The 11,837-nt window shown below is 41.2% G+C and overlaps 1 pseudogene; it reads right to left on the bottom strand.

Moving 5' to 3' along the window:
- Nucleotides 1-1,472: 1,472 nt before the first annotated feature.
- LOC147992481 (uncharacterized) lies at nucleotides 1,473-11,573 on the bottom strand (annotated as a pseudogene).
- Between the last annotated feature and the right edge of the window lie 264 nt (nucleotides 11,574-11,837).

The raw sequence follows: 11,837 nt of genomic DNA, 5'->3' as shown, positions 1-11,837 counted from the left end.
TGCGCCGCACCCTCTTAAGGCCGTGTTGGCTGAAAATATGACCGCGCGCGACACCGGACCCTTTCTGATCTAGATATCCAAGGGAAACATATGCCAATCCATATAGATTTCTGACAGGGAAGACCGGAACTTGTCAGTGGCCAGATCCAAGAGTTCAACATCTAGTAGAAAGATGACTTGTCGGATGAAGAGTGTTAGGGCCAAGATCCGGCAGAACCATATCGGGGCAAGCCACCATCATGGACGGGAGCTCCACCACGACCTAGCCCACTGCCAGACGATCCCTCGCCTAAGCCGCGTGTGCCCGCGAGAGAGGCCATGCCGTCGACCAATAGGATTTGCACCTTGGATATGTGCCTGGATCCTGGAACGACCAACCCCTGCCATGGCCATTAGATGCACGGCCATCCACCACATACTGGTGTTGGGTGTGAGAGGAGCGTGCCTCCTAGGTCCCAGCCATGGCTGATGGAAGTGTTGGCACGCGAAATCGCCGCGCAACACCAGGATATTTGTCGTGCTTTCGTGACGACGAACAATTGCTTTACGGGCAAAGCAATAAATATTTCCTCGCTTTCATGGAGGAGAACCGGCCGCTTTCCAGCGCAAAACGGCAAAGATTGTCAAACCCTAGGGCTGCTAGGGCTCGGCAGGAAGTAGCGACAGAAAATAGACGTACGTGAAAAAGTAGTTTGTATTGATAGATCGATTGTTCTCTTCCTCAATCAACCACGGCCTTACATATATATGGCACGCTGGACTTAGCGTACAAGATTACAACTCTGAAGCTAAAACCGATCAGGACGCCTTTCTTGATTCGGTTACCATGTAGCATACGTCTACAAAAATATACTCGCCGATCTAAGTACGTAGCAAATCTAGGCCATATCCACGTACATGCACTCTTGTATATATGAATAAAGTATTCCGGTCACGTCGCCATCACACTAAATATAGTGGCTAAGCATATGTATAAATACCTTGAGCCCACAAAGAAAATATTAAATATTCCGGCAACGTCGCAAATCAAACTGGATAATGGCCATTAGGACTAAGCATACTTCTTCATATACGTAGATATATATCACTTGCATGCATCACGCCCATGGTCCAGTATAGCATATGATTCTTCTTAGGACTTGTATCTTCACCTTCCATGAAATTTTCTGTGGCAATACTTTAACAATCCATTAACCGATCAACTTGATAAACCATTGATTTAATTTGGCTCATCACATACTAAGTAGACAAATTATACCATCAACACATGCCCCCCTGTTTTTGGTACAATTGCATTGACCAAAAATACTATAGGATTTGCCGTAGGATGAAGTCGATCACTGATCATATCATTACTCAGGGCGATGTCCAACGATACATCAGCTAAATTTTCTTAGGGCGATATCTCAAATAATATATCGGCCAAATTTGCTCAGGGCCATACTTGGAATAACATATCGGCCACAACATGTTCAGGCCTCCTGCCACATGCTAGGATAGTACTTCTTCAAATATTTTCCATTAAGAGCTTTCGACAACTTATCTCCCTGCAAAGATTGTACAAAATATGAATTTCCAGGAACAATCTCTATAATTTTATATGGGCCTTCCCAACTCGGCGACCATTTGCCGAATTTCCTATCTTTAATTCCAATAGGTAAAATCATTTTCCACACTAAATCTCCTATTTGAAACGATTTTTCCCTCACCTTTTTATTATAAGCCTTGGCTACTCTTAATTTCTCCTTCTCTATTTCTCGCAAAGCTCTTAATCTCTCTTCTGAAATGTCATCTATCTTATCCATCATCAGGTCATTATAATCTACAGCCGACAAATCATTTTGTCTGGCCACTCTAAGAGCTTGTAAATTGACCTCTACGGGTAACACCGCCTCCTGGCCATATACTAGATCATACGGTGCTACTTGAGTCGCTCCGTGCTTAGATATCCGATGAGCCCATAAAGCTTCCGAAAGTACCTCATGCCACCTTTTCGGATGTTCCTCAATTTTTTTCTTTATAAGTTTAATTAAAGTTTTATTGCTAGATTCGGCCTGTCCATTAGCTTGAGCATAATAAGGCGACAAATTTAACAACTTAATTCCTAAAGATTCGGCAAATTCACGAAATTGATGAGACATAAAAGAAGCACCTTGATCAGTAGTTAAAGTTTGAGGAATAGCGAATCTGTGAATAATATGCTCTAAAACAAAACTAATAACCTCTTTATGAGTCATATTTTTCAAAGGAACTGCTTCAGTCCATTTTGTAAAATAATCTGTAGCAACTAGGACGAAGCGATGTCTTTTATAAGACGAAGGATGTATCTCACCAATAAAATCTAAACCCCATCCTCTAAATGGCCATGGCCTAATTATGGGATTTAACATAGAAGCGGGCGCTAACTGTACATTACCAAATTTTTGACATGCCTCACAACCTTTATAATACCGAAAACAATCCTCTAACAAAGTCGGCCAGTAAAACCCCGCTCATTTTAATAACCATCGCATTTTGTGAGCCGACTGATGTGTTCCACATATTCCTTCGTGCACTTCAGCCATAGCTATTCTAGACTGATTAGAATCCAAGCATTTCAAAAATAACTCATCTATTGTTCGGCGATACAACTCGTTGTTAAACAAAATATATTTTAAAGCTTGCTGCCGAATTTTCCTATCTCTCGTTTGACTTGGATCCTTTAAATGATTAACTTGAGGAACTCTCCAATCACTTAGTTCTAAACTATTTGCTAATTCGGTCGTTTGTGACCCATGCACCGAATCTGCACTACATTGTACAGTTAGTTGATCAACTGTGCTAGGCCCAAGTGCACCCCGTGGCAAAGTATCCATCATTATAGATGCAGCATGCATCGGCTTGTCTAATATAAAAAACATTCCTTTACTAATATGATAACCAGATGCTTGTTGTGCTAAATAATTAGCTCTAGAATTTTCTTCTCTAGGTATATGATGGACGGTGAACGTATCTAGAGACTTAATTATGTCTAAACATAGGTCTAAATAACTATTTAATAACTCATCAAAACATTGAAATTCGCCTTTAATCTGTTGTACTACCAGAAGCGAATCCCCAAAAGCATCTACATCCTTTACGCCCATATCAACTAAAGTTTGTAAACCAAACAGTAAAGCTGCATACTCAGCTTGGTTATTAGTGCAAGGATATTCCAAACGGACCAATGTATTATAAAAAACATTATTAGGTGAAACTAAAACATTACCGACGCCTTGCCCTTCCCTACAAACCGATCCATCAAAATAAAGCTTCCATGGGCATACACTAACATAATTAATGTTTTCATCATCTTTAATCCTATGATCAACAATGAAATCGGCGATAACTTGACCCTTCATAGCACGCAACGATTCATATGTTAAATCATATTCTATTAATGCGTAAGGCCACTTTCCAATCATACCACTAAGAATTTGTCGTTGCAACATATACTTAATGATGTCAGCCTGGCAAGCTACAACACACATACTAGAAAGAAGATAAGGCCCAAACTTGGTACATGCATAGTATAAAGATAAGCATAACTTTTCAGTAAACACGTACCGACTTTCGGCGTTGAGCAAACGACGGCTTAAGTATGCAATGATGTATTCTTTCCCGCTGACCTCTTGCGCCAACACCGCACCGATCACCCTATTTTCTGCAGCAATGTACAACCTGAACGGCGCACCGGACTTGGGCGCCCGCAATATTGGAGGATTCGACAAGCATTGCTTTATATAATTAAAAGCGTCTTGTTGCTCTGCCCCCCAAGTAAATTCGGCTTCATTCTTTAGCCGAAGTAGAGGAACAAACGATTCAATTTTACCTGCAAGGTTAGATATGAATCGTCTCAAGTAATTAATTTTTCCTAACAACTTTTGCACATCCCTTTTATATGTGGGTTCCTTCAAATTTCTAATTGCCTCCACTTTCTTAGGGTTAATATTTATGCCATTTTCATGAATTATGAAGCCTAAAAACTTGCCAGCCGATACGCCAAAAGCACATTTGAGTGGGTTCATTTTTAGTCCATACCGGCACATCCTTTCAAAAGCTAATCTTAAATCGGCTAAATGATGATCAAAACCCATCCGATTTAACAACTATGTCATCAATATATATTTCTAGTACAATACCTAGAAGGTCATGAAAAATTAAATTCATAGCTCGTTGGTATGTAGCGCCGGCATTTTTCAACCCAAATGTCATAACGACCCACTCAAATAAACCAACAAAACCTGGGCAACGAAAAGCAGTCTTAGACATATCTTGTTCGGCCATAAATATCTGATTATAACCCGCATTACCATCTAAAAAGCTAATCACTTTATGTCCTGATGCATCATTAATAAGCATGTCGGCTATAGGCATAGGATATTCATCTTTCGGAGTAGCCTTATTCAAATCTCTAAAATCAACACAAATTCTAATATTATCATTATTTTTCTTTTTCACGGGCACAATATTAGAAACCCAATCTGCATATCTACACGGCTGAATAAACTTAGCTTTTAACAACCGATCAACTTCTTCTTTGATGCAGTCATTAAGAACAGTAAAACTAAGCCTAATCCCTGCCACCTCACGAATTAGACAGTTCTGGCCGTTTGATTTCGTTTGTTAAACGTTCCTGGCCGTCCGATCTAAAGTTGATACTACGTTCACCGCGAACTGCACCTAATTTCGCAAGGGCAGCTATCCCGTAGCTATTTTGGAGCCTTGTGGTCAATTGGCCCATTTTTTCCTGTTCGGCCCAAAGCAACGAAGGCCCTCTCTTACAAGCGCTCACGTTCTGTAAAAGAAAAGAAAAAAACTCGCTCCACACGTTGAGAGGATGCGACGGGCGGTCAAACGAGAGCGGATGCGGCAGCGGCCGCTCGATTCAGGCGAAGCAGGCGACCTGCGGTGGGATCGAGCCGACGCGCGAGCGAATCCATCCTACTATCCACCCACGAGCGAATCTAGCGTGAGGGGATCGAGCAGAAACGCCGGATGCGGGTGAGCCGAGGGCCGGTCGATCCAGCCGACGCCCGAGCCGCCTGCAAGGTATGAAGGTGTGGGGGACGCGGGCGATGATGGCGCATTATCTCTGGAAACTGCTCCACCCAACCTTAATTAACACAATCATACTTCAGTTTTCAAGCAGGAATTCATGCCTGGGGGCCAAGTCTCCATGCCTGGGAGCGTGTATATATACTTCCTCCCTGGCGACTCTTCGCTCACCCTCTCTACTCCAGCAGCACAAAATATTCAACATCATGCTTGGGTAGATCTCCATGTGTTCTTCCTTATGTGTACTTGTCGTGGAGAATTGCTACCCCAAGGTGAGCAGATCAGATCTTATTTTGTAGTATCCGATCAGTTCTTATTATATAGGATAAAATGGCGAATACCAATTCTTCGGTTTTGATCAAGTTCTGAGAACGGCATATGTTCCAGCCTCCATGTGAAAATTTGTTTAACTTTCGACTTATTCGGTTTGGTACTTTTTTCCGTTCAAAGCTTATGTGTTAAGCTGTGTATAAGTAACTGTTTACTTGTACTACAATCGATGCTAATTAAGCTAAAGAATTTATGAGTCGGTAGCAGAGGTAGAATTGTTTTGTGAAAAAGGGTAGCACGTAGATATGAACTCATGGAATATTTTTACAAGTATGATTTCATCCTCTCCGATGACTAACGAATATTGGGATACTTAGTCATATAAAAGAGCTATGACATCTTAACTGAAACAAGTAGATGGGATACTATTTTCTGTCCTTCATCTATGTCATCCTAAAATCTGTTCAGGACATCGTGTTACTAAATAACCAACGTATATATTTTAAAAGAATGTACGATGCATTTCCATTTTTCTTGATGTTGCATTTTTTTTACTGTCCTAATTTTCTTCAGAGTTAATTTCATGTAATTTAAGCCTGACATATTCAAGGTTTCTGTTTAATATTATCAAATATTCATTTCAATGCAACTATTCGCACAAAAAAATGGACGATCATGTCAGAACTTGATGATTTTCAGAACCTAATTAGATTGGGCTTGTACAAGAACAACACTTGGGACCTTGGAATGTCGGTTGTAAGCTCGTCCATCCATGTACATGGCCCCAATCACCTGAAATTGTTATTGCTTCCAGATAACGTTTTGTTGGCTTGAGTGCATGGTTTTAAGCTCACCCACCCATGTTTGATCCGCAAGGGTGCATCTTCTACCTAACAATGTACACTTAAGGGAGGGAACTTTCCCCTTTAACCATGTTTTTTGTGTGTGTTTCCAGTCACTTGCGTGAATGAAGTATGCCTTGGTGAAAATATGGTACTGCTTTTTTGTGTGACGTGTTTTGTTGCTTATGAAGGGGAGCTTCAGGGATTCTGAAAGGTTGCAAATTATACAACTACCTTTATGCACGTTTAACCCTGTTACTAAGGTTCATATGGATTTTTTTTTCCTCTCTTTGAACAGGCTGAAAACATCAAGTTCACCTTGGAGCAGAAGTTGGTGTTTTTGGCTTGAGAAAAATTTGTGGTGGTGGACGATATAACTCCAATCAAGACTGAACTTGAAATGATCTACTTATGAACAGATGCAGCAACAGTTGACATATATTAAAGCTTATGATTTTACTGGTAGTGTGGCAGGGGGCTAGATCAAAGTTTTGTTGATGTATGATTTTTTACTTTTTGAAAGCCTCTTTGTGTGCTTGATTTGGCAGTACGGCCTGTAAAAAAGACATGTGAAATGTTTGATGTCTCTTGAAGCCTCGCACTTCAGCAAGCTAATTGCAGATCTTATTTTGCATAAAGGCCGGAGTGAGCTTTGTATTTATGAGATTGCATGATACATATTTGACATGGAAAATTTGTAGCATTAATTAATCTTAAAGGAGTGTTACAAAAGTATATAATTAATACTTTTCAGTTGAATATCTTGCCCTCCAAATTTTGATATTTACTTCTCGGTAATTGTAACCTCAATTTTACGTGTACTATCTTATTTATGCAATTCTTATAAGTATAGTCCCAACCCTTCCAGTTCTTGCTAATAATACACTGAGGATTTGGTATTAAGTACATACTATCATTATATTGTAACAATGGATGGGCGCGGCAACGCGCGCCTTCGATGATCTAGTACAAATTAGGATTGAAACTTCTATGAGGTAGTTTATGCGGCCTAAAACCAGATTTAATAGGTAATCTATGCTCTACTAAATCTCTACTTAAACCGGGCATCTCGGTATAATTCCAAGCAAAGCAATCAACAAATTCTTTAAGTAATAAACATACCTTACTTTTCTGATCGGCTTTCAAGCTAGCTTTGATAAATGTAGGTCTCGGAATACTTCCATCATCAATATCAATTTCTTCAAGTGGATCAGCCGATGAGAATCCCTGTCCAAGCTTTTCCATGTTATCAAAATCTTCAATAGTTTCATGCATATCGTTCTTTCCGGAACGATACTCCTCCGTGCGTCTTTGCAGCCACTTAATACTGTCGTCTTTATTCATCATTTATATAGATAAATCATTAAGCCGAGCTACGTTAGCCGGCTGCGCATTTATAGGTACAAAACCATCTCTACCAATATTGATATAATCATAGTCTGATAAATCCCTATCGGTCAAACATCGCATCTCACCCTGTTGCCAATCAACCGGCGCGTCCGTCAAAGCAATGCCTGAAGAATTATCGGCCTCAATCACCTCCACATCATCATTAACCCACTGAATTAAGCACTGATGTAAAGTAGAAGGGATGCAACAATTTGCATGAATCCAGTCGCGTCCTAACAGAATATTATACCGGCCTTTTACATCAACAACAAAAAACGCAGTCGGCAACGTTTTACTTCCGACTGTGAGCTCCATAGAAATAACACCCTTAGCCTCGGACAATTCCCCTGAGAACCCACTAAGTCCCATATTGGTCTTCATTAACTTGCTCTCTTTTCGGTTCAGTTTAGAAAATACCGAAATGGGCATAATATTAACACCTGCACCGCCATCAACAAGCATGCGACTAATAGGCTTACCATCAATATGACCTCTGATAAATAATGGCTTTAGGTGCCGACCGTGCTTCTCTGGTTTCACAAATGTAGCCTTCTTTGGGCCAAGAACAAGTTCAGCAATTTCAGCCTCGAGCGCTCAAAATTCAGCAGGCAATGTGAACACCATATTAACATCCATATCAGTTGGTACCTCTCTATCTTCCTCTGATTTTTCAACAATAATTGTGTCATCCGTATTTTTATTTTCTTCTGCTGCAATGCGCTTCTCCTTCCAAGTCTTTGTAGGTGCCATTGGTTTATCCTGATTGAACCATCTATCACGCTTCTTCTCAGCTATTTCTTCCTTTATTTCCAATGTCCGCAGATGTTGTACACGTCGTTTCTGAGTGTGAGTAAGCCCCTTCGGGCACCAGTGAGGTGCTGGTTTAGTCCCTGGCGCGACTGACTTAATTTTGCTGCCCCCCGGATCCTTTGGCCTGTACTGACGTATTGTTGTTACTGGGACAAATGCTTTGTCTTTGGCTGAAAAACCTCCTTGCTAATTGTATACTTTACTAGCATTAAAATCCTGGCCGCGTACATTATTTGAATCCTAACGTGTACGTGTGCTGCTGTTATACTTGAAACCCGTTGGACGCAAACTCTTGGACGTTCCTGGGCCACAATTTCTCATAACTAAATCAGCATACGAACTTGCCGATTTATTCTGTTGACTAGTATGTGAGGATACAACACATTCCTTGTCTGAACATGCATGCAGGTTATGCCCAGAATTAGCTTTCTCTCCAAATTGATTAGATTGGCCAGCTTGTCGCAACTTCACGCCGTCGCTTTTCTCCTCTGTACCGAGAGCTTCTTTTAAGACGCCGCTTGTTTCTGTACAATTGACAACACATTCATCTGACTGGTGTTCCACTATTTTCAGACCATGAGCAGCATCTAAATCATCTGTACTTTTTCCGGGTTTAGGATCAACATGTTTCACTGGCATCCATATGCGCTTGTGGTCGCCCTTATAGTTGTTGTGTTCTGCACTGCGTACCGGTGATAGACCTCCTCGAATCTCAATAGCATTATGTGATCTAGCCTCCTCATTGAACCGAGCCCTTTTCTCATGCATGTTTGGTCGAAACATAGGCCTCGGCGGAATCCATCCCGGCTGAAAATAACCTGCTGGTCCTATAGGATATGGCGCCCAAGGATTAAATGCCCATGGAGAAAACTGTGGATACATCGGAGACGCACAACCCCAATATGTCGGCTCCATTGCAAAATATGGTTGCTCGTCATACCAATCTCCTTGCCATTGCTCATGAACGCCATGTCCAGAAGGAGACCTAGGATGCTTATTACCTCCGAGCCGATTAAACACATTGTTGGTCTTGTGTGAGGTATATTTTTCCAACAACATGCTAACTGTCGGCTTTGGCCTTGGAGCTTGTCTCCTCCCTCCGTTGACTTTCCACACTCCTATTTCTGGATTTTTTGGTTTGATCATCCTTGGAGGAGCACTGTTATCAACAATGTTTTCTCTCTTGCGGATTCGGTCTGATCCGACCCAATAAGCAATTTTTTATTCTCAAGCTCGACCACATTGATAGGAAAAGGGTCGCTGCCGAGCTTCATCTTAGAACCTTCTGTAAACTCCAATCGTCCTTCATTGATGGCCGATTGCACCTGTCGACGAAACACGTTACAATCATTAGTAGCATGAGAAAAAGAATTGTGCCACTTACAATAAGCTCTTCTACCCAATTCTTCCGGAGGTGGAATTACATGACCCTCCCTCCCTCACTCTAATTAATTTATTTTGCAGTAACATATCAAAAATTCCATCACACTTGCTTACATCAAAAGTAAATTTAATTTCGTCTCTTCTAGCAGGTGTGGGTTTTAAAGCAGAACATGCAAAAGGTTTTAACATTGGCGCTTGAACCCATTCGGCTACACATATATTAACATCATCCTCACTAGCCGAATCACTATCATAATCTAAGGCATTAACTACATGGTTATCTTTCTTTTTATTTCTATTATCTTTAAACCAGCTATATTGTTTAATTTCCTTAGCCCGGTTTTCTTGCGCCAAAGCCTTCTGCAAAACTTGATTGACATCTAAAAATTCTTGCCCTTCTAGTTTATCCTTAATATGAGCAAGTAGACCCGAAAAGGCAAGATCGGCTAAATCCTTTTCGGCTATGGTCAAGCTGAAACATCGGTTTTTGACATCTCTAAACCTCCTAATATAATCATGAACATGCCCATTATATTTCTGCCTAACCATAGTTAAATATGAATGTCGAAGTTCTGTTTCACCGCTATAAAAATACTCATGAAATTTTTGCTCCAATTGTGCCCATGTTGAAATAGAATTAGGAGCAAGCGATGTAAACCAAGTAAATGCAGTACCGGATAAAGATAACGGAAACAACTTTAATCTAAAAACATCCGATGTGCCGACCTCGCTGCATTATGCTAAAAATTGTTCCACATGCTCAAAGTAGATCCACCATCTTCCCCCGTAAATTTAACAAAATCTGGAATTCTAAAACCACGAGGGTATGGTGTCGAGTCAAAATAATCAGGGTATGGTTTTTGATATGCACGTGCTCTACCCTTAGGTTCTAAACCAAATTCTCTAAGTATGTTAGCAAACTGATCCTTAAAATTATTATTGGGTTGTAGAGAACTGGCTTGTGGAGCAGATGGAACACCAGCACGCGGTGGAAATTCCGGCAAAGAAATTGGAGCATGCGAAGTTTGCAACGGAGACCCATTAAATATAAATCAGGAACCGGCCCATACGGAACCCCGGTACCGACAGGCGGCAGCGGTGGCGTACTATATGCCACTGTCTGATAACTAGGCTGCTGCATATTAGAATTAAATCCAAAACTTCGGTTATTGCTATTGTGATTTTCTGGATCCAAAGTCGAAACAGTAGGAGCAGTAGTACTAGGAACAAAATTATTAGCCGAACTACCAACATAGTTCCGGCCATTTAGATTATTGTTTAAATGGGTGTAAGGCTGCATAGCATTAGCTGATGCACTAGGCGTATGTATATTACTTGGCAAATTGTTAAATCCGCTACTGTCTATTGGCATCGGTCTTTTTCGAGAATACTCATCATTGACTTGCAGCACTAATGAGCGTACATGACCAGGTAGACAATTTTCAAGATCTTTATTAAATTGCACCTTAAATTCTTTAAGTCTATTAGCTACTGCTTTAGTAATTGTATGCGTCGTATTTTCCATATCAGAACCATATTTACTAGCTACGGACACATCAATTAGATGATCAATTTCCTCGGTTGAGTTTTTTACCTGAGCATCGGAAGGGCTCGGAACTACCTTTTGACGACACCGTTCCTCGTCTTCGCGTATCCAGCCAACTTCAGATTTAACCTCTCAACCTTTTCTTTCTCCAGCTCCTCTTTAAGCTCGCGCCGAACATCTTCCGACAGATCATCGAGTGTGACGGCGATGACGTTTTCCGGGTCGATGTCGCTCCCGTTCTTGGACTCAGTACTCATCGTGTAGCTCTTCTTCTTCTCGTCCCCAGCGGAGTCGCCAAATGTGTTGGCACGCGAAATCGCCGCGCAACACTAGGATATTTTTCGTGCTTTCGTGACGACAAACGATTGCTTTATGGGCAAAGCAATAAAGATTTCCTCGCTTTCGTGGAGGAGAACCGCCCGCTTTCCAGCCCAAAACGGCAAAGATCGCCAAACCCTAGGGCTGCTAGGGCTCGGCAGGAAGTAGCGATAGAAAATAGACGTACGTGAAAAAGTAGTTTG

The sequence above is a fragment of the Triticum urartu genome, chromosome 1A (genome assembly GCF_056163025.1).
Source record: "Triticum urartu cultivar PI428250 chromosome 1A, HENAU_Tu73, whole genome shotgun sequence".
In the NCBI taxonomy this organism is placed as follows: Eukaryota; Viridiplantae; Streptophyta; class Magnoliopsida; order Poales; family Poaceae; genus Triticum; species Triticum urartu.
The sequence above is the reverse complement of the archived record's forward strand: the minus strand, read 5'-3'. Positions and strand labels throughout refer to the sequence as shown.